This window comes from Perca fluviatilis, chromosome 22 (genome assembly GCF_010015445.1).
Source record: "Perca fluviatilis chromosome 22, GENO_Pfluv_1.0, whole genome shotgun sequence".
NCBI classification, from domain to species: Eukaryota; Metazoa; Chordata; class Actinopteri; order Perciformes; family Percidae; genus Perca; species Perca fluviatilis.
The window spans coordinates 23467089-23488906 of record NC_053133.1 but is presented as its reverse complement, the minus strand read 5'-3'; the positions used below and the strand labels follow the sequence as shown (position 1 = coordinate 23488906).

The window sequence follows — 21818 nt, the reverse complement described above, 5'->3', positions numbered from 1 at the left end:
ACCTGGTCAGTGGGCTGCACTTAACGTGCTTTTTTATCATTATGTGCACATTCAAAACCCAGAGAACAGGTCAAGGTGCAGGGCTATGCTTTGGTCCATGACGGCAATTCTAGCAACAACGTAGACGAAACTCCTTTCAGCCTCTTCATTTTCTGCCTCTGAATAATCTAGAGTTCATTATGTTTTGACTAAGGGTAATTGCCAGTTCACCTGTAAGTGTGCTATACTATTTCTGGGGTGCAATAGAGTCCCATCATTAGTAATTGTGTTTTAAAGAAAATTCAATTTACACTCCTGCTTACCTGCTACTATAAAACACATATACCCTCAAGTCCCCTTTGTGCACTGCTGCATCCTTCCAATGTGGCTTTAAAATGTCTATTTTATTTTTGATTAAAATTTGTTTAAATGTTCACTTGTACTTAGTAGCAGTAGTCCTGCATGCATTATCCAGTTGTACTGAAGTTCTTGTTACTGTACATCTGCCCCGGTGTTGTTCCCTCTACTCCCACGTTACTCCCTAGCTATTCTAAGTTGCCACTAAATGCAAATTATTAATTGAAACATTAAGTCTACCTTGACGTTACAAAACAACACACACAGACAGTGCAGGTTGTCAGCAGAGACTGTAAAATGTACAATTAGCCTCAATTGAGAGGCACCGTCTTGCAATCAGTCTCTTATCAGGTAGTTCTGCCAGCAGCGATAGCACCCACCACAGGGTTGGCATTACTCACGTCTTTGATTCTCATCTTTGTTTTACAAAAAGGAAAATAACGAAATGTCTGCATGACCGTCATACTCAAACACCCTAGAAAAGATTAAAAAGATTTCGAATTTCACAATATAACCAAATGTACCACAAAACTACCACACACACAGTTCAAACTCCTGCTGGCTACACAAAAAACTGGCAAACTGACATAAGAACAGTTATATTTCTTTGGAAAGTAAACAGAATTAAATCTCTAATGTACTGTTGAGCAAAAATATGGTCCCACTGGCAGGTAACACAATTAGTAACATTGATAATTTTTCAAAAACCATGCTATGTGGAAGTTTTGTGAGAGGGGGCTAGAATTCATTTAGAAATATCTCAATATCTGAAAGCCCCCTAGATTGCAAAAAAGGATACAATTTGCGGTCTTGTTTAAACAGCCTAAACCTTCTAAATCTGCACTAGGCAAGCTGAATTATTTACGAGTTTTATTAGCCAAAAAGCGTAGACCTTGTATTTATCCGTTAATTCTTTTTGCAGGTTCGGCCTTTATAGAAGAGTCCAGCATTCTTTTGCCAGGCCCAGGCCAAGATGTTGCATTTAGTTCGGAACTTTGAATACGGTGACCCTTCCTGTACATCGAGGCACAATTCTTGACATCTAAAATGTAATTGTAAAACAGAGAAGGCTTTGATGTAGTACATCATTAGTAAGGATTATACACTACCTCTATGTTGCAGGCTGTGATTTAGGCTCATGAGAGTTTAAGGTTAGATAAATGTTGCCCCGACAGTAAAGAAATGAACGTGGATCAAATTATTCCACAGCCTTCACTCCTCTAATGACTAGGAGATGATAAACAGGCCACATCAGGCATCCCTGACCACAGTGATAGAGTACAATTGAGTGGCGAAGCCAAAGTAGCAACGTGCAGAGGAAGATTATTGGTATCAGACCACCAACACGTGGTTTTAGAGTTACACGAGGACAAGCACGTTCAGCTCTTGCGCTATGGCTGTATTAACAGTGCTGAGGAAGAGCAGAGATAGGAGAAAGCAACCCACCAGGTGTCACTCAGGACTATATCCATGCAGGGAAAATTGATGGCAGGGGCAAGAAGGAAGGCAGAGATGATGAAGCCTTTCACTGCCAACAATCCATACCAGCGCATCCGGGATAGCTGTGGTATCACACTGTGTGTAGACAGTGTGTATGATGTGCATTGCCCCATTCCCTGGTCTATGAAAGTAACTAGGCTGACACCTTCCGTGAGAAAAACTCTGAAAAGCTTCTATTTAAATCCAGATTTTGAAATGCAGCACGTTCCCAAAGGATTACATTGAAACACTGTATTAAAGAGTGGCTAGATGTTGAAACTATAATTTGATTAAATTCTAAATTAACACCTGGATCATGCAGGAGTACCACCATGAATCCATAACTCCGCAAGCGATTGCTCCCTTTAATGTGATTTATTTTAGTATAATATTCCCCTCCACTCCTAGTGGTTCAAAAGATTTTCTCCTTAGAAAGTATTTAGTTTTACACAGCTGACTCGGTAAAAATAGATAGAAAAATGTCAGAATTTAACTGCAAGGCTTTATTTGTGTTCAATTAGTGACATATTTGCTTTTACAATACGTCAACACGATAAGCAGTCTTCATTCAAGATTAAATTTCCATGTAACAGAGGTAGAATAAAAGGGGTAAAACACATCTCAATTTTAGTGCATATGCTGTGCCAGAAGCATCATCCTGGTGGAAAAGGGGACAGTTGAAATTTGCATTTAGATTACTGTGGTAATAGAAAAACCACGTTGATGAATCTTGTTCTGAAAATATAACTAATGTGATTGTATTTTGAATGAAATTGTAAAGTTAAACACTACTATAAGAAGATGTATAATAGATTGGTCATAATCAGTCCGTCATACTTAAACAATAACCACAACGACTAATCTATAGTTAACATAACGTGTTGAAAACAGGTTACGATAATGAAAGTAACTGTACACACTGTGCATACTGTGGAGGTACTATTAGGGGGTCTATTACTGTATTTCTTCAGCCAAGTAGCATAATTGGCTGCCATTGTTTGACGACGCCACCATTTGAATTGGACTCTAGTTTATTTAAGTTTAAACTTCATATCATGAACCTTCAAACAGAGTAATAATGCCAGGGTGTAATATCGTGAAATATAAAATCATTATTTCTGCTAGCTTACTCTCTACATGTAATCTCCACAAAAAAGGTTTAAAAAAAAAAAATACGATTTGTATATCCTATAACTTAAAAAGGACAATTGCGGCGCAAAATGAACCTAGGGGTTAATAAAATATGTGTACCGAGTTGACCGTTCTCTGGGATCGGTTTTCATGCTAATCAAATGCGTCTCTATCTTTAAACAAGCTAATGCAAACCGGTGGTTAGCTGCTAACGCTAGCTTTCGGGGCAGATGGCACATCGCTATTTCTATACCACTAACAAGGCTCAAAATAGCACCACACTTCAACGGTAGCATAATGAGGGTCCCCACATGTAAACCGAAGCATTGAGAACCTTGTAAGTGTACAGACAGTTTATTAAAAAGATTGATTATTAAGACAGTAGTGTTCATGTTTACATGAGGGCTCCATGTTGGAAAACGCTGTGTTTGAGCTATGTTACTGGTTAAACTGTCTGTACACTTACAAAGTTCTCAATGCTTCGGTTTACATGTAGGGACCCTCGTTATGCTACCGATGAAGTGTGGTGCTATTTTGAGCCTTGTTAGTGGTGTAAAATAGCGATTTACCATCTGCCCCAAAAGCTTGCGTTAGCTTGTTTAAAGCCAGAGACTCATTCGATTAGTATGAAAACAGATCCCAGAGAACGTTTGACTCGGTACACATGTGTTATTAACCCCTAGGTTCATTTTGCGCCGGAATTGTCCTTTAAGAGACATGGTAAATGATACATCTATTGTATTTCAAATCAAGCATTTGCCACACAACACATCAAGTGCTGACTTTTATATTCATGAGCACCACATTGTCAATCGTGCATACCAAAAGGGCTTCATCTGTTTTCAGTTCTACCCCGTCCTCCAATCGCAGAAGTGACGGCTCCACAGCATCTGAGACAATTAATTAAGAATCACAAAGCTTCAACGCGTACACACTTTTAAGAGCTGTAAAGTGTCAAATAATAAAACGCAAGAATTCCACCGTCAGCTCTAGTCATTACCGTGGTGGGGAAAACGTAAACAAGAGGAAAGAAACACAATTGAACACAAGTTGGGGGAAATGTATTCAGCATTACCTTATGCTGCAATTACTTTTCAAGTTGAGAGAGAACTTTTGCAGCACGGCAGCAAGCCGTCTGTTGCCTCACAACTGGTGACAAATAGAAGTAAGAGTTTCATTTCTTTAGGGTTCAAATGAAGACTTGCGGTGCAACAGAAGTCTTATGAATGGCAAACCCAGGACCCGTCAGATGCCATTAGCATTCAGTCGAATGAAGTGGTCAAAATGTATTTAGGCTTCAGTGAATAACAAGGTTTACCATATTTGTGAGTCCTCAAATTGAATAGTTGAGCGACTCTATTGAATACACGCTTGCAAGATACATTTTTGTTCACTTCAGCAACCTCAGGAGAGTTTTGTATCACTTGGTGTGAAATGTGAGATATCTGTCCACTGCATACACAAGTACAACAGAGGCTGTGTAAGGAGTAGGGTTGGGCATCATTTGGATATTAACGTTTCTGATTCCAATTGCGATTCTTCCTTTAAATTCCGGTTCTTATCGATTCTCATTCTTTGAGTGGTGGAGTTGAAACAGGTCACATGCTTATTTCACAAATAAGAGGAAAGTTTTATTTTGATTCAAAGGTGGGTTGCAGTTTGACGGGGCTTTGTTAACATAAAATAAAGCCACAATAGAGCACTGCTTACTGTGCTCCATGGCTGCAACACAACAAGCGCCTGGCCGCCACGGAAACCCAAACTTGCGCATGGTAAATTTGGAACCCATGATCAGATTTGAAACCAAATCCTCCAAACTATTCCAATAAAGAAACTATTCCGATGGAATCGTAATTTTTGAAACGATTCCAAGTAGCAATCAGGTCTCGATGCCCAACCCTAGTAAGGAAACTCTTTTGATCTAAATGTTAAACATGAGATGGAATATCGAAGCAGCCATGCAGGATAGCTATGCTCTTGCGTATATAACCAGAGCACCACATAAGAACCAAAATAGCAGTAGGGAGGGAGGATGGGGAGAGGTGGAACTCTATTCAATTGTTTATAAGAATGGACTGGCACCTTCAAAAATGCCACAAAAGTGAATATGGCAGGTTATTATACTGCTTCCATTAAACAGGGATTCAGTAATTGTTTAGGCCACTGCCCATTTTCTCTCCCTTCCTGTCTCTCTGTGTCTCTCTCTCTCTCTCATATCTAATTTATTGCCATCTGCTCAGCCTGGGTGTAAATCTGAACGCAGACTGACTTGCTCGCCCAAGCTTTATCTGTTAACATTTAGCAAAGTCTAATTAAAGGGAAAATGGGAGACGTGTTGGCTGAAAAATGCTGCAGCCGGATAATGACAGTCATAATAGTTTGGGATATATGTCTGTCACAGCAAGCAAAAGCACTTATTAGATCAGGGTAATTAGAAGACGACAGCAGCTGTAATAGGCAAAAGCTGTTCAACTGTGATTAAAGAGGCCAACTTGCAGTACTTGTTTTCTCATATAGTTTCAGCTTTGCACATGACTGATGAAGGTCACGAAAGGAAAACACCTAATAACGCTTGATAAAAAAATGACAAATGCTGAAAATGCTCTTTTGGATAACCTGATAAAGACAACACTAAACTGCACCGCAACACTGAATCCCAATTAAGTTGGCTCAGTACAAGAATTTAAGGTGAGGTTGCATCCACCAGCAGCCAGCAAAATAGCTGAGTGCATTTCTATACGAGTTAGGCTACTTGCAACATCAACACAAATTAATAGACAAGATACCCGTCTGTGCCATTTACCGTTTCAAGTTAATTTTATTTATAGGGCACTTTAAAAAGCAAAGTTCTTCACAAAGACATGCATCAGTTTAAACACAACTTACACCCAGGGCCTCAGATAAAAAACGGTTAAACACAATTAAAAGCCAGAGAATTAAAAAAGGGGGTGTTAAGGTGCATCTTAAAAGCATCAATAGACTCAGCCTGTAATGGCCTCTGGCAGGCTATTCCAGAGCTGAGGAGCTGCTTTTTGTTTTTCTCCATGAAGGGGGTACAGCCAACATTCCACAGTGGTTGGATCTGAGGGGTCTGGTGGTCCTGTAAGCGGTGTGAGACCATGGAGAGATTTACAGACAATTAGAAGGGTTTTTAAGTTTATTATTAATGAATGAGGAGCCAGTTTAAGGACGCAAGGATAGGGGTGATGTGGTCTCATTTCTTGGAACTTGTTAATAACTGGGCAGCAGTGTTTTGAATTAGTTGTAAAAAAATAAAAGGGAAATGGTAGCGCCTAAGTAGAGAGGGTCACATTAGCAGCTTGGATGATATTAGTGCATTAATGACTCTTTAAAGCTTAGAGGGTGATTGGAAATGCATATTTTTGGAGATGGTTGGAGTTGAAAGAGACTGGAACCGACAACAAAATGTACCTGCCTGTTAAAACTTAGATCACCATCAAATATGACACCCTGGTTTCTTAGCATGTGGTGTGATGTAGACAGAAAGGTGATTGAGGTTCTGGGCAGTAGCAGTGGTATTGTGCGACCTCGTTTAACTGAAGGAAATCATGAAATGATGTGTACTGCATGCTTGCTGACTCAATATTTTGACATAATCAAGTTTGTGTTGCAATTAATGCCATATTGTCTGCTACATAACAGCATTAGCTGGTCAGCTTTCGCTGTCATGTTGCCAGGAACCACACTGGAGGCTTTGCTTGTTTAAATCCACTAGAACTATTACTAGGGCTGGGCGATATGGAGAAAATCAAATATGATGATATTTTTGTCCCAATACCTAGATATCGATATTGCGCAGATATTGTAGGGTTTACATTTGGTGCTTTTAACAAAAATATTCACACAAAGAGATATAATAATAATCTTCAATAATTTGTATTTAATGACTAAAAGGCTAAAGACAAATAATAGAACATTCAGGACATCACTTTCCTGTAATGCAGCCTTTAAAAAGAGAAGAAAAAAAAATAATCTAGTCTCCTATCACGATATCGATATATTGCCCAGCCCTAACTATTAGCTGTGTCTACTTTACATTACAACAATCTAAAGCATACCATAAGCCTCTCGATTGATTTTCTGCATGGATTTAAAAACAAAATCATGTTACTAAAGTTGAGCAGATGTGAAGCTCTGAAAAATCTAGTTAGTCCATGATCCATAACCCAGTAAAAACTTGCCATATATGATAGGAAGGTGGGTGTTGGGTTGGGGTTTGTAGGGTCTACAAAAGACAATAAGTCTGTAAGGATGAGAATCCCTGAATGATGACCTAACACTCCATACATTTTATACTATGACTAAGGTGAAATGTTCACGATGGAATAAATAATTCAAGAGGAAAAACAGCTTAACGATTAACAGTCCAAAGCTCACCCCTTAATGGTGCTTTTGCTCCTTAATTTATCCCTTCGTTAAGGGGTTTAACCCATGACTGAATATAATGTACTATGTTTAAGGGCCCCATCCTCTACCTCACAAAGTATGGGTGCAACTGATGCATTTGATTCAGCAATTAAAAAAGGGAAAGGCATTTTTAAACTAGCTTTTTTAAAGAAAATGTTCATCGCCTATCAACAGCAGTATCTCCTGAATTTTTGGGATCCTCAAATGGCCTTTGTGATGGTAGCAGGATATTTGTGGTTCAATTGACTGCATTGTTAATCTTTCAATAAGAGTCACTTATTCAGTGGGACATGAACGCATGCCTGCAACAGTTGCGGTAGCAGAAAAGTAAAAATGAAGAGAAGATGTGCAAAGATTAATCGATTAGTTCTCAACTATTACATTAATCACCAACCATTTTGATAAGAGATTAATCGGTTATTTTTCTTATTTATTTATTTATTTATTTATTTATTTATTTTTTAAATAGTAGGATTTCTCCGATTCCAGCTTGTTAAATGTGAATATGTTCTAGTTTATTCTCTCCTCTGTGACAGTAAACTGAATATCTTTTATGTTGTGGACAAAACAAGACATTTAAGGACGTCATATTGGGCTTTGGGAAACACCGAGCTACATTTCTCACCATGTTTTGACATTTTATAGATCAAAACAACCAATCGATTATTCGAGAAAATAATCGACGGATTAATCTGCTATGAAAATAATAGTTGCAGCCCTAAACGTCACCAACAAATACTCTCACCCACAGATTGTTAGAAAATAAGACAGCGTTTGTTTTCCTGAAGAAAAAAAAAAAAAAAAAAAAAAAAATAGGTACATTTGAACTATAAATCTATTCTTTTTGTGACATAACGAAAACTATTTTCAAATTTTGAAGGTTGTTCCTAGCCCCTAACACTCACTGTATTGTTTATACCTAAATGTCTCACATTGTTGTTTATCCTTCTTCAGTAACATTTACTTTACAGAAAGTGGTTGCATGGATCACCCTCTAGCTCAAATTGTTTATATCCCTTACCACTAATGTAACCATTATGACAAAAACCTTAAGTGAACATGTTTTAGGAGACCATTGCCAGTTTGGCTGTGCAGAAACCAGGCGTTTTGATAACACACGGTTTTGTGCAACTCTAAACTATTTTCCTTTTCCACCTAGAAATGAACAGGTGCTTGACCACTTGCCCAATGCCATCTGTCTTGTTATAATCTACTTGCCTGTTCTAACCTGCTCTGTCAATAGTTGGCATCGCCTTCAGCAGAATTTAATGACACACTGCACCAGACAACAACAGGGTTCAAAACTCAGCCTTAGAGTCGTTTGTCTTTTCTTAGTTCGAACTAAAGCAGCGGGGCCCGAGGGCACTATCGGAGTTTGCACTGCACATCCTGTAACAGCGGGTAAAGCGAGATTCCCCCTACCGTAAATAAATTGGCTTTTGGGTTCATAGTCAAGCTGAGTGCTGACAGTTCTCCACATTCACACCTTTTATTGTAACGTACATTTAGTCAGATCAGAGAACAGCGGCAGCTCTGACTCGCACAACAGGAACCAGGCATCAGTTTCGAGACGTTTTTTCTTGTGTACAATATGTCACGGATTATTCACAGCATGTAACAGTTAGGAAGAAAAATCCATAATTCTGATCCTGGGCAGCTGCTGTTTTATAAATATATATTTCCTTTTTAAATCGTAGCCTTTCATTGGAGCCATATACGTTGCATCATAGACTTCGTTGGCAGGGGATCCAGACGTGCTCACACTAGGGAGAGCTGAGTCAGTGTGGTGCTTCTTTATTGCCTCAGGCCAGTTTTGTCTCTACAGCTAAGCCTTCAATATCTTCAGGGGGGAAAAGTTCATTTTCTAACAGAGAGGCAACCTTCGTTCAGTAGGACACGCAGCTAATTTATTTTTCATCATCACTGGATTATAATTCAAGGTGATATACCATCTCAGGAAGTGTATGTGCTCAGGAAGTGTATGTGCTCAGGAAGTGTATGTGCTCAGTGATTTTGGTTCCTAACTGGACAAAATTGAACTGATGAAGCCATTTCTTCTCAGTCTCTAATCTAGTCTGGTTTTCCTAAATTACAATATGATGGGAAATATTGTAAGAAGGGGTAATACAGGGTTGAATCAACATCCCAGAAAAGGGCATCTTTCCCCTGCAGAAAATACAGACAACCAAGGCAGATATTTAGTCATCTCTAAAAAACCAAAGTTGACTGAACCAAAGTTTTAAAGGGGTGATAGAATGCAAAACCGATTTTACCCTGTCATAGTTGAATAACGACAGTTTGGTGGGTAAATAGGACATACATAGAAGCTCAAAGTCCCACTGACACCCCTTTACTATGAAAATCTCATATTTTGAAACTGCCGCTGAAAACGGGCGAATCCCAACAAAGCTGAGTTGCTTGCGCAAGCATCTCAAAATCCGGAACCTTAAGAGAACAGTCACGCCCCAACATTTACATAGGCTACACAACTGACCTGAGATCAGGTATTTTTCTGAATCTAGCTAGGTCACGCAGATCTCTGCTATTCCATTACAAAATTCACTTCTGAAACTTTTTTATGCGAGAAATCAACCATATAAAGCTCGAATATGGTCCGCTTTACGAAAATGGATGGCTAATTGCAAATTTTCTCCGACTGTGTGTCGGAGTTTAGTGCCGGTGTTGGTGCTGCCTGGGTTGCTACATCGCCGCCCTGACCGCAGTGTCAGCGAGCTTGTTACGCCCGCAATCTTTTACCGCAGCCCGCAGGTTCCAGTTAATCTTATAATGGGTATGTGTGTTGAGTTATTTAATAAGGGTGTGACGAGATTAAAACGTGACGAGATTTCTCGTCGAGGTGAAAAGTTGTCTCGTGAGGCGATGTGATGTCAGCGTGATGGAGCGTGAAATTACTATTGAAGATCCCCCTGCCACTTTTAAATCATTTGTGTGGCAACATTTTGGTTTTCCTGCGGAAATAATAAACGGCGAAAGAGTGACAGACAAGACGAACACAATATGTAAACATTGTAAGAAAAAAATGCCGTATACCGCGGCTAACACGGAACACTATGCAAAAACACTTACAGCACCACCACAGCTCTCTACTAACTACTGCTAGGGTGACCACCGTACCGGCGTAAGCGGCGCCGCCCCACGCGTTTAAAGCCCAATTCATGCGTCCCGCAAATTGGAGACCGTGTCACGCATATAATCAATGCTTGCTCAAAAAAGTTGGTCGCTCTATATCCTCGAGCCCACAAAGGCGCCAAACGAACATTACTTGACAGTTCAGCACGCTACTGTTGCCACACCCACCCCTCAGTTGAACTGCTTACTAGGTTGTTGTCAACTTTTTGTTGTTGTCGTGACAGCGACGCGCCGCCGCACGCGTGCATACCAGACACACTGGGAAGGAACTTTTAGATGCGGCGCTTTCCAATTCGAAAAATTGAGAAAGAGACCGAGTCTGACTCTGAGGCACCGCCATCAATTAAAAGAGAAGGTGTGGGTACAAGAAAGACTGGGAAAATGAATATTTGTGGCTGAAAGGTGTTGAGGGCAGAGGTTAAATTGGGCCGGAGCGCCGAAGCGCAGCTCCCCCTCCTCAGGTCCACAACACACCCTGCTGGAGCTCAGGTCCGTCTCCTTCAGCATCAAACATTTTGCCGGGGTTCAGCCCGCAATGTTTTGAGTGTAACCCCAAATGTATTTTGAAAAGTTGACTGACAAATATGAAACCGGACGTGCTTAATGTCCATTCTCGCTGTAAAAGCTGCGCAGCTTCAGGTTTATGGATGCGCTCTGCTGTGGACATGCTGCGGCAGATGTGTCGCGTTTAGCTCCGTGTATTTCTGCCAGAAGTTTCGGGTTTCCACCTCCGATGTTTAGCAGCGTAGGCTACAGCCACTTCCCTAAACGTCTCAAACGGGGCTCTGTGTTTCAGACGGGGCTCTGTGTCTGTCAGGAGGTCTGAGATCTACCGTATCAGCAGAGCAATCACGTAATGCACAGCAGACTACGGTGCAGGTAGCCTATAGATTATTTTCTAAAATATAGTGACTTTATTCTCGTAATAGCCTATATTATAACTTTATTTTTTCACAAAATATCACGACTCCTTCAAATCTCAGAGAGCACAGATGGGATGAGTTATATTTTGAATGTGCACAAAGTTTTGGACATGAGCAGAAATCTTGCTCAATCATCTGAAATATTACAATCAAGAGGTATATTAATAAATTAAATGAATAATGTATCACTGAGGTGAATAATTGTCATATGCACATTTACGGAGGTTACTTCCCCAACAAAAGATGCAAAAAATGGAAGAATAAATGATGCCTAAGCTACATGTGTGCTGACTCAGATATAATTAGAAAAGTCAATCTAAAGGAGAATAAATAGATGAAAGCAATACAGAATTCCTGACAGCCTTACTGCAATATTTTCCATTATGTTGTTATATTTGGATTGTAGCCTAATGTTTTCCTTTACATAAAGATAAAGGTAGAAATAGGTGCATAAAAATTAACCAAAATGCAGAAAATGAAGTGTTTAATGCTAAAAAAAATTCTGGGGGAGGACCCACAGACCCTCACATCATAAGTCACCAAACAAATCTGGAAGCAAAACCTTGGCCTTTGGGTTGCCAGGCCAGTTATTATGCAACCCTACCGTACACATTTTACTGCCCGTGGGGTTGGGGCACCGCCGCGCCAAGCAGTGTCCCACATTGTCCCTCAGAAACATACCCTTTGTCCCCCCTTGGGCTTATTAGCAGGTGGTCACCCTAACTACTGCACCCGCAACGAAAACATTAAAAGGGCAAACAACTCTAAAAACCTTTGCTTCTCTGCCACCGGTAAGTGCAAGAGCCACGGCAATAACGAGGGACATAGGCGTTTTCATTGCAGCTGATATCAGGCCATTTTCTGTGGTGGAAAAAACATTTTGCAGTGTTTGCCGCGTCCTTTACTGCATATAATTCATTAAAATAGTAAAAAAAAGTTAAATAACATTCATCATTAATAGTTGATTTCAAAATGCACCTAAATTGTTTTGCATTTTGTGATTTTTCAGTTGAATAAAAAAACTATTTTCCATTCATATATTTCATCATTGAGGATTTCTTTAAATTTTGTTTTTTAAATCTCGTCTCGTCTCGTTCTCGTGAACCCAATCTCGTGATGTGTCTCGTCGAGTAAGTGTCTCGTCACACCCCTATTATTTAAACAAACAATCGGGGAAATAAAGCCTCTTTGGCTGCGAGTCTCATTGATAGAGCCGCGGTGAGATGGAGTCCATCAATGAGAGCTAGCTAGCCTCCTCCTAACTCTGACATTCACAAAAATACATTCAATTGAAATCCGAAATCGGACAAGTGTTAGCTAAGCTTTGTAAGACCTTGAGGAACCTGTAATATTCATGCCGTGACGAAATTCAAACTGTAAATATACTTTAGTTATGCGAAAGTGAGCAAGCTGCGGTATTTCCCCATTGTAATGAATGGGACATATAGCAAGCAGCTGTTCGTCCTACAAAGACGCCTTGCGTTCATAAAAATGCCTTAAAATCAAATCGGACACAACGGTTAGCTTTATAAGACATTGGGGAATGATGTTGTATAAGTGGCGTGACGAAATTCAAACTGTAAATATAATTTAGTTATGGCGACAATGTAGCTAGCTAGCTGCGGTATTTCTCTATTGTAATGAATGGGACATATAGCAAGCAGCTGCTGGTCCTACAAAAGGCAACCGCGTTCATAAAAATGCCTTAAAATCAAATCGGACAACGCGGTTAGCTTTATAAGACATTGGGACATTCAAAACCGTAAATGTATTATTTATAGATATAGTTATGCCGGCAGCTGGCCGCGGAGCCCGTATGCAGTATCCACAAAGGGTTGACTTTGCGCTGGGTATGGAGCCCAGCAGGCGTCGCTTTCTCGTCAGACTGTGTGGAGCTCTTAAAGTCCGACACGATCTTACCAAATTTGCAATTAGCCATCAATTTTTGTAAAAGCCCCCCATATTTGAGCTTTATATAGTTGATTTCGCACTAAAAAGTCTCAGAAGTGAATTTGGTAATGAAACATTGCAGTGTCTGGAATATGAGATTCTGTCGCTTCTCTAATGTATGTGTATTGGGGATTCGCTCAACCAATCAGCGCGGCTCTAATGTCTGCGTGTGGGCAAGTCGCTCAACCAATCACCGCGCAGCTCATCTAAATATTCATGACCATACCATATTTGGAAGAAAAGCTCTTGTTACAAATAGGGCCAAAACACAGGGATGCATAAGGGCCAGTAAAATATCAACCAGGCCATTTTCAGCCCAACCAATGTTACATACCCCATTAGGAGACCATAAGGAACAGTGTGAAATACCCTATATAATCATTCTATCACCCCTTTAAGGCCACGAGTTGGATTCTTAAAACAACAAATTTGTCTATCAGCTGCTTTGGCAAGGTCTCTCTAACAGGCTGTTGACACCGGACACATTTCTGTTGTGGGTTTCAGTCGTACTGGGCTATGAGCACCGCTAGACTGCAGGTGACAGCATATCAACACTGTTGACTGAATGCATCCAGTGTAGACTCTGAAAACCAACACTGCTGCAGCTCTGCTTCCGGTGGGCTTTCGTGAAGCCGCATCTCCCCTAAACAAAGTGTAAGAGACACTGAATACATATCTGCTTACTCAGCATAGATTCGGTTTGACACATGACACACATGACACACACACGGCTAAAAAGTACCAAGTGACATAGGGAGGAACTGACAGTCTCTGACAGAGAAGAACCACCACAAAACGATTTTTAAGCAGCAGAAGTCACAGGGTCAGAAATTAGTAGGGCTGTGCTCGATTAAAGAAATTCTTAGTCGACTAACGCTCATTCAATTGTATCGACTAATCGATTAGTTGATTTAAATCGACAGATCTGTAAATCTGAGTTTCTCCGCAAAGAGTCATGCAAAAGCACCACTTTAATTCTTGTGTTTACCAGAGATGTGCTCGTACGTTTCTTGGAAATAAGTCACTCAGCATGAAAAAGGCATAAAACATGACTAATCAACTAAAGAAATCTAAGTTGACTAAGACCAAAACGACCGATTAATCGACTAAGAGAGAGCAGCCCTAGAAATTAGATGAAGCCATACATGCTTGAGAACTGTCTGCTGGATGGCAGCAGTTGCATGTGCACCAACGGTGCTCCACAGCTGCCTTGGGGCAACAGGGCTGCTTCATTTCATCTCTGTAGCAGTCCGTCTCTCTCACCGCTCCAGAATAAGGCATGTCTCCAGACTCCGAATATTTGTATCTGTCAAAACTTCAGACGTCAAGACATGAAACAAGATAGCTGAGCACTGGATTATCAGGATATGAAGAATTTATGGGGGGAAATATTTGTTGTACTGATTCTTTTTTTCTAAGATCATTTTTGGGGCATTTTTAGGCCTTTATTTGACAGGACAGATGAAGACATGAAAGGGGAGAGAGAGGGGGAATTACATGCAGCAAAGGGCCGCAGGTCGGAGTCGAACCCGGGCCCGCTGCGTCAAGGAGTAAACCTCTATATATGGGCACCCGCTCTACCAACTGTGCTATCCGGGCGCCCGTTGTTTTTGTTCTTTACAGTTTGTGGGTTTTTAACAAAGCCTGCTGTAAGCTCTGGTATGACTGTAAGAAATAATGAGGCCTGAGTAACCTATTTGTTAATTTGTTAAAATATAGCCTTGTGCCCGGCCAGTTATTAATTTTCTGCTATTTGAAAGTTTATTATTACTTACGACTATAATGGCTGCAATTACTATAATTGCGCCTAAATTCGGCAGCACAATTACACTTGTCAATGTAAAAGCAGTGAGTAGACTCAAATTTGCAGCGGGTGGCAAGAATGACGATCCAGTCTGGATCCGATACTTTACCTAAATGTTGGCGAAACGTGTTTTACAAATTGCCAGCGATGGACAATTCTGCGATTAGAATTTAGAGTCAGTGCACAAATGCAGTACAGCCACATTCACACACAAAATGTTCACTGGCATGCAACGGAAACAAAAATGAGAGCAGTGCTACATCACTAGTGGGCAAAACACAGTAGAAGAGTTTTATTTCAGCCAACACTGATCCTTTAAAATGTGCCCAGATCAGCCCCGATACCACAGCCTGGTCCTACCAGACTCTGGTCCATTTCATTTGTACAGAGAGTCTGGCCACTCTCCATTGACAAGTGTTAACTTCCTTGAAGGCGGGTACTCTGTTGAAGTTTAAAACTATTGGATCTGCCCAGAGCCACTCTGGATCTGCCATAACCAAGAGGGGAGACAGACAACAACTATCGGCTTATATTTGGTATTAGCATCACTCGCGTTAGCCTTAGCCAGTCCTTCACCACTAACGGAGTGAGCTGGAAAATCTAACTGTTCCCGAACCCCGTGGGGAGGAGGGCCACAACTTCATGGCCACCAACACAACTCAGCAAAGCTTGATCTTGCTCGGGCTTTAACTTCTGGATATTCGGCAGCGTTGCTGCCACAGTGGACCGAATGGCTTTGCTCGCATCTTTCTAGCGCACAACCTCAACGTCATCTCAGCCACTCCCTCTGTTCGCTGAGTGGATCACCAAATATTTTGCCAGAGAAAACCCAAGAATATACCGCAAACCCAGACTGAGTACTGAAGGGAAATGAAAATTGAGCAGAGGTAGGTAGGAGGGCGGAGCCAGGCTACCGATAGCAATCCTTAGGACAAGAACATCTGAATCAATTCAAAATACTATAGTTTTCTATTATGTGGTAGTCTAATAGAAGTTTTATAATATGTGTATAATTTTAATAATGTTATCATTTGTGACTAAACAACTTAGGGTAACTTTTTTTTTAATTTTATTTTTTTAACAAGAGGGTAACATATTAGTCCAATATTAAATGTGTAAAAGTACAGTTCCAAAACAGCTTCCACCAACATGACCAAAAGCCTCTGCAAAGTCTCTTTCCAGTCTTAGTTCTGCCGACACAGCACTTTTCACAAGGCACATTTATCACATAAATAGCCTTGGCAACAGGAGAAGTTGCCGTTTGTCACTATTAAAACATTGTGTTTTGGCTAACTGTCTCGGTGTTCTAATGAACTCAATGACAGATAGAGGTGGTCTTCAACAGGACAAATCTATGGTTCAAAAAAAAACTTTGTAGCATTCAATAGTGGCATCATGCTTTCAAATCACCAAGGTTATTTATGGCTGTATCGGTTTTCCACCAAGGTAGCCAATTTAAAAGTATTTTCCTAGTAGTCAAAAAAAAAAAAAACTGCAGTGTGTAAGCTAAGATGCACACACAGGGACTGGACAAAATAAGAGAAACACCTATCGGTATGTAACGAAAACTAATCATCCAATAGTCCCGCCCTAAAAAAGAGAGAACTTCTCATTAATGCAGTCTGACAAACATTATTTATATTTTCACTGATTGGTGACTTTGGCATTCTATATCCACCACCACCATGTTTAACAGCTGCCCAGTCACAATGTGAGTGGAAGGCATCCTTTGGCTCTCTCCACACGTATGCAGCATGTGAATTGGGATGCAAGAAAAAGTGGGAACGACAACTCATCGGAACATTAACGCTTCCATTGTTCAGTGAACAAAGTTTTGAGCTCCTTTCAGCTCCGGGCACAAGCCTTGCATGCAAGCAGCCCTCCAATGAATATCATAAAGAAAATAAAAAAATATATAGTGCAGTATATTTCTTTTCCCAATACAGCAACAGCAGCAACATATCCTCTGCGGTGCTTTGCATCTAGCGGAACATGTCACTGTGTCGCACCTAGACATGGATAAAGCACCTTGTTTTTTGCCAAGCCAACAGAACGGTTGAAGCCAAACTGCATCGTGAATGAGTATATGTATCGGAGTAACTAACAGAGCCGTTTTATTTGCTATTCATTACTGTGGCTCTGTTGTAGCCTACGCATGAGGTGTTCTTTGATAATTTAGTTTGACTGGCCAGCTGTGTTGTTACTTCCATTTTTCATTACACTGCTTCCACCTACACTTCTCTTCTCCCACGCCCCGGAAGGGTTTCAAGGATATTACAGTCTTCTTTGGCCTTAGCCCTGCAAACACAATGTCTTCACAGTGATTTTCCTGACTAACACTTTTATTCCTTCACCTCCTCAGCCTTAGTGAACACATTTCCCCATCAGTCAGGACTGGAGTTCAGTCGAGGTAACCGTTTCGATCGTGGTGACAGCGCTGAACCTTAACACATCGGTTATGATATTAGCCTTCACTGCTATGACAATCAGTAAAAAACAATACGATGTGTACTGATGAACATGCCAGTGGTCCTTTAATGCATGTGCAGAAAAGTGTTAATTGATGGGCCATACAAGAAATACTTCCAGAATTTCTTTTTTTTTTCTTTTCGAATAATTTCATTGCAGAAGAAAAAAAAAAAAAAAAAAAAAAAAAAGTTAAATGATGCTTCGTTAAATATTTGAGAATATTATAATTTTTATAGAAATTCTTTGAATAATACCACCGCCACATTAGACTTAGTTAGGTCAATTCCCAAAATGGCAGCTCTGGTCTGGAAACACATGCGCATCACAACACTTCCAACAACTATCCCCGTCCAGGACACTTAAACGCATCCAGTCAATCTCTTATCCATACACTCAACTTCACCTTCTCTCAATTATTCTATGTAAAAGCTTGTGACATGGGCTAACGGAAAATCATCCTGTAAGATATTGAATTATTCATATTAGATTACTGTATTGTTCTCCCCTGGTTGCACTACTGCCCCTACAGGGAAGTGTACGTGCGTTGGCTGCATGATCTGGAATATAGCCCTATAAACGGACACAAAAGAGTTAGGACTTAATCCATGTAGAGCATCCTCCCCATTTACACATGGAGATTTCATCCAAATTAAATATTGTAGTCCAGGAAATCTATTTATATGCTTCTCCATTTTTTTTTACAATTCAAAAGGATTTTTTGAGAACCCCTCATTAATTCCTCTTTGAATCATGAGTAGGCAGGTTCATAACCTTATTAAAACAACTATGATTTCCTTATGTTTCTGAATGACAATGCACAATACTGCATTTGTTAAAGTGCTCATATTATGCTTTTTGGCTTTTCCCCCTTTTTATTGTGTTTTATATCTTGTTTGTGCATGTTGTAGGTTTACTAAGTGAAAAAGCCCAAAGTCCACCCCAAAGGGACTTACCATCTCCAACAGAAAACACTGTTCACAAACTGCTCCAAACGGCTCTATTGTATTGATATATCGATATCGTGATATGAGACTAGATATCGTCTTAGATTTTAGATATCGTTATATCGTAATATGGCCTAAGTGTTGTCTTCTCCTGGTTTTAAAGGCTGCATTACAGTAAAGTGATGTCATTTTCTCAACTTACCAGACTGTTGTAACAGTTAAATTATTTGCCTTTACCCGCTTCGTTATTAGATCCACATTACTGATGGTTATTTATCAAAAATCTCATTGTGTAAATATTTTGTGAAAGCACCAATAGTCAACACTAAAATATCGTTGCGGTATCGATATTGAGGTATTTGGTCAAAAATATCGTGATATTTGATTTTCTCCATATCCTCCAGCCCTAATTCCAGCCTTTACTTCCGTGACGAACGTGCGTCACTTTGTAACACACGTCATAATGCTCGCCTAGCTGCTAGCGTGGCACTCCCTCATACTCTGCAACTGACTACCTAGCAGTACTTACTGCGCATGTGCGACTCCCAACAAAGATGGAACAGAAGTGAGATGCCTCACTCTGTAGCTAAAACGGAGAGCTCAACACACAGGGTGGAAAGAGGAGCTGCAGCAATGTGCAGTACAACTAAAATATGGTTAAAATTAAACCACATAAACCTATTCTGGTACAACCTCTAAATACATTTCTGAACCTGAAAATGAGCAAAATATGGGCACTTTAAAGAAAATCTCTGTCCACATATATATCAGGAAATCAAAGTGTATGCAAAACACAGACTTGATCCAAAGGACTCATTTCTCCCCTCCATTCCTGGAGTCAATGCCTACTTATTTGTTTGTCAGGTTTATGGCAGCCTTGACGACTAATAACTTTGTGAGGGAGTCTCTTGTGGGTGGTAATCTGCACCAGCAGATCGGCTAGCCATATGTTCTTTGATTATTGAAGGTGATGTGCAAGAACGCTGTCAGCCCACTGCGTCGTGTTATCTGAAGTAGACACACGGGTCAAGGCTCACAACCGAAGCCCGACACATGCTAATGAACTTATCTCATAAAATATGCATCAAGCCCTCCCAGGGCCGTGCAGTGGCAGAGGCGTGATTTTGCAGGAATTATGGAAACAGTCATTTCCCATTATGTCAATGCTAAATGAGGAGTGACCTGCGGGAGAGCCACGTCTGACCCGTGTCAAGATAGTTCCTGCAAATTTTGCACGGAGAACTTTGCAGATCAGTTTTGACTTTTAAAAGGTACTGCGGTGACAGAGAGAATAAATGGATCTGGGTGCACGGCATAACCTCGTTGAAGCAATCTCCGTCTGAAGCCAATGTTCCAAGTCTGTATAATTAATCAAAGACAATGATGTCAATGAGGGGCCCCGGTTATGAAATTAGAGGCACGCTGTCTTCCATTACTGTACAACTTATAAGTGCATTAGGAGGGAGAGAGGAACAATAAGCCAGGTGTGGAAACCATTAGATCCATTCTTCATTCCAACCATTTGTGGTTCTCTTCTCTTGTTTTCAGCGCAATTAAGAGTCTCGTAACAAGCGTGAATGCTTGAGTGTTGATATGGTAGTCAGGCTTGCAAACAAGGTGTGAACAGCAACAGTGCAATAGCTGTATGCTCAATAATGAATGAGGCTTAACAAATGAGGTTGGTTCGGTAATCTTTCTTCTTCTATGCATTAGGCTGTGTAATGAATGACTATTAATTAAGACATCACATTTTATAGGCAAAAAAAAATAAATAAAAATGTGCTGCCTGTCCAAACATAGCTTCCCTTACATCAATAAATGCACGTAAATAAACACCTTTTTTTGGTAGATTTATAACCAGAGTCTATTATTACCATAGTCTTTCTACACTCGCAGCTTTTTAAAAAAGGTCACAAGGTGGAGAGTAGGGCTGTGCTCGATTGAAGAAATTCTTAGTCGACTAACACTCATTCAATCGTATCGACTAATCGATTAGTTGATTTAATTGACATGATCTGTAAATCTGAGTTTCTCCACAAAGAGTCATGCAAAAGCACTAATTTAATTCTTGCGTTTACCAGAGATGTGCTCGTACGTTTCTTGGAAATAAGTCATTCAGCATGAAAAAAAATCATAAAACATGACTAATCGACTAAAGAAATCTAAGTTGACTAAGACCAAAACGACCGATTAGTCGACTAATCGACTAAGAGGGAGCAGCCCTAGTGGAGAGTAACCAAATCAACCTAGATCAACTTTTGGAATCATGTTTTACCTTATTTTTCTAGTTTGTCATTTTCATGAATGAAAATGTACTGTATTAACAAGTGGTCTAGTAGCTACAAAATTGTGTAAATATATTTTTTTTTTCTCACTTGACTTGTGCTTGCAAAATCAATGGCTCGTGGCTAGACACGACAATGCTGTGACATGCGGCATCCATCTTACAGCTCATTGGTACTTCCACGGATCTATGTGAAGACAAACAAAACGCATTGGAAGAAAACAACGTCAATATTCAATTGCTTGTCTGTGAGCTGGATTATATATTAGTAATCTTCTGTACGAGTTGCCCCTTTCATAGAACGCTTGTCAGTCAAATGACATGCTGCGGCAAGCAGAACAATCTCCTGTGGCCGTTGGTTGTCAAAGCTGCTGTGCTCCTCACCGGAGTGATGTCTGAGAGAAGGCAAAGCATCTTAACAGAACTCATTGTGAGCATGCTGCTTTGGACTGACGTCTTATACAGTGCACATGTCAATTTGATATATGAACTGTCAATGCATCCTGCTATACATCTTCAGACGGTTGCCTGCAACTGATTTGTGTCAAGTTTAAAAAAAATAAATAAATAAAAGGGTTTATCTCTATTTTAAGAGGCTCACTGATTTGGTTTGATTAAAAAATACTCAGACAAGGTCTTGTGAAGCAGAAACATAAAAGCTCCTCACCACCCTCTCATTAAAGTGTCATTAAATAATACATGATTTTCAACCTCTATGGGCAATCGAGGAACTCAAGTAACACTGACAGGTCTGTGGCACAGTGTGCGGCGGCCTAATTGACAGCAAAAACAAAGTCACAGTTTTCACTTCAGAGACAAGTAATCTAGCTAATTGGAGAATGCATCCAAGAGAAGTGTCTTGGGCCGTGGTAATCTATCACCAGGCAAATAATTACAACACTTATTTTTATGTTTGAGAA

At 40.2% G+C, this 21818-nt stretch overlaps 1 protein-coding gene across 1 annotated transcript in view; it reads left to right on the top strand.

Annotated features, from left to right (window-relative positions):
* LOC120552322 (cadherin-12-like) overlaps nucleotides 1-21818 on the top strand; it is a 117984-nt gene that overhangs the window by 30620 nt on the left and 65546 nt on the right. The gene's annotated exons all lie outside the window — the stretch shown is intronic.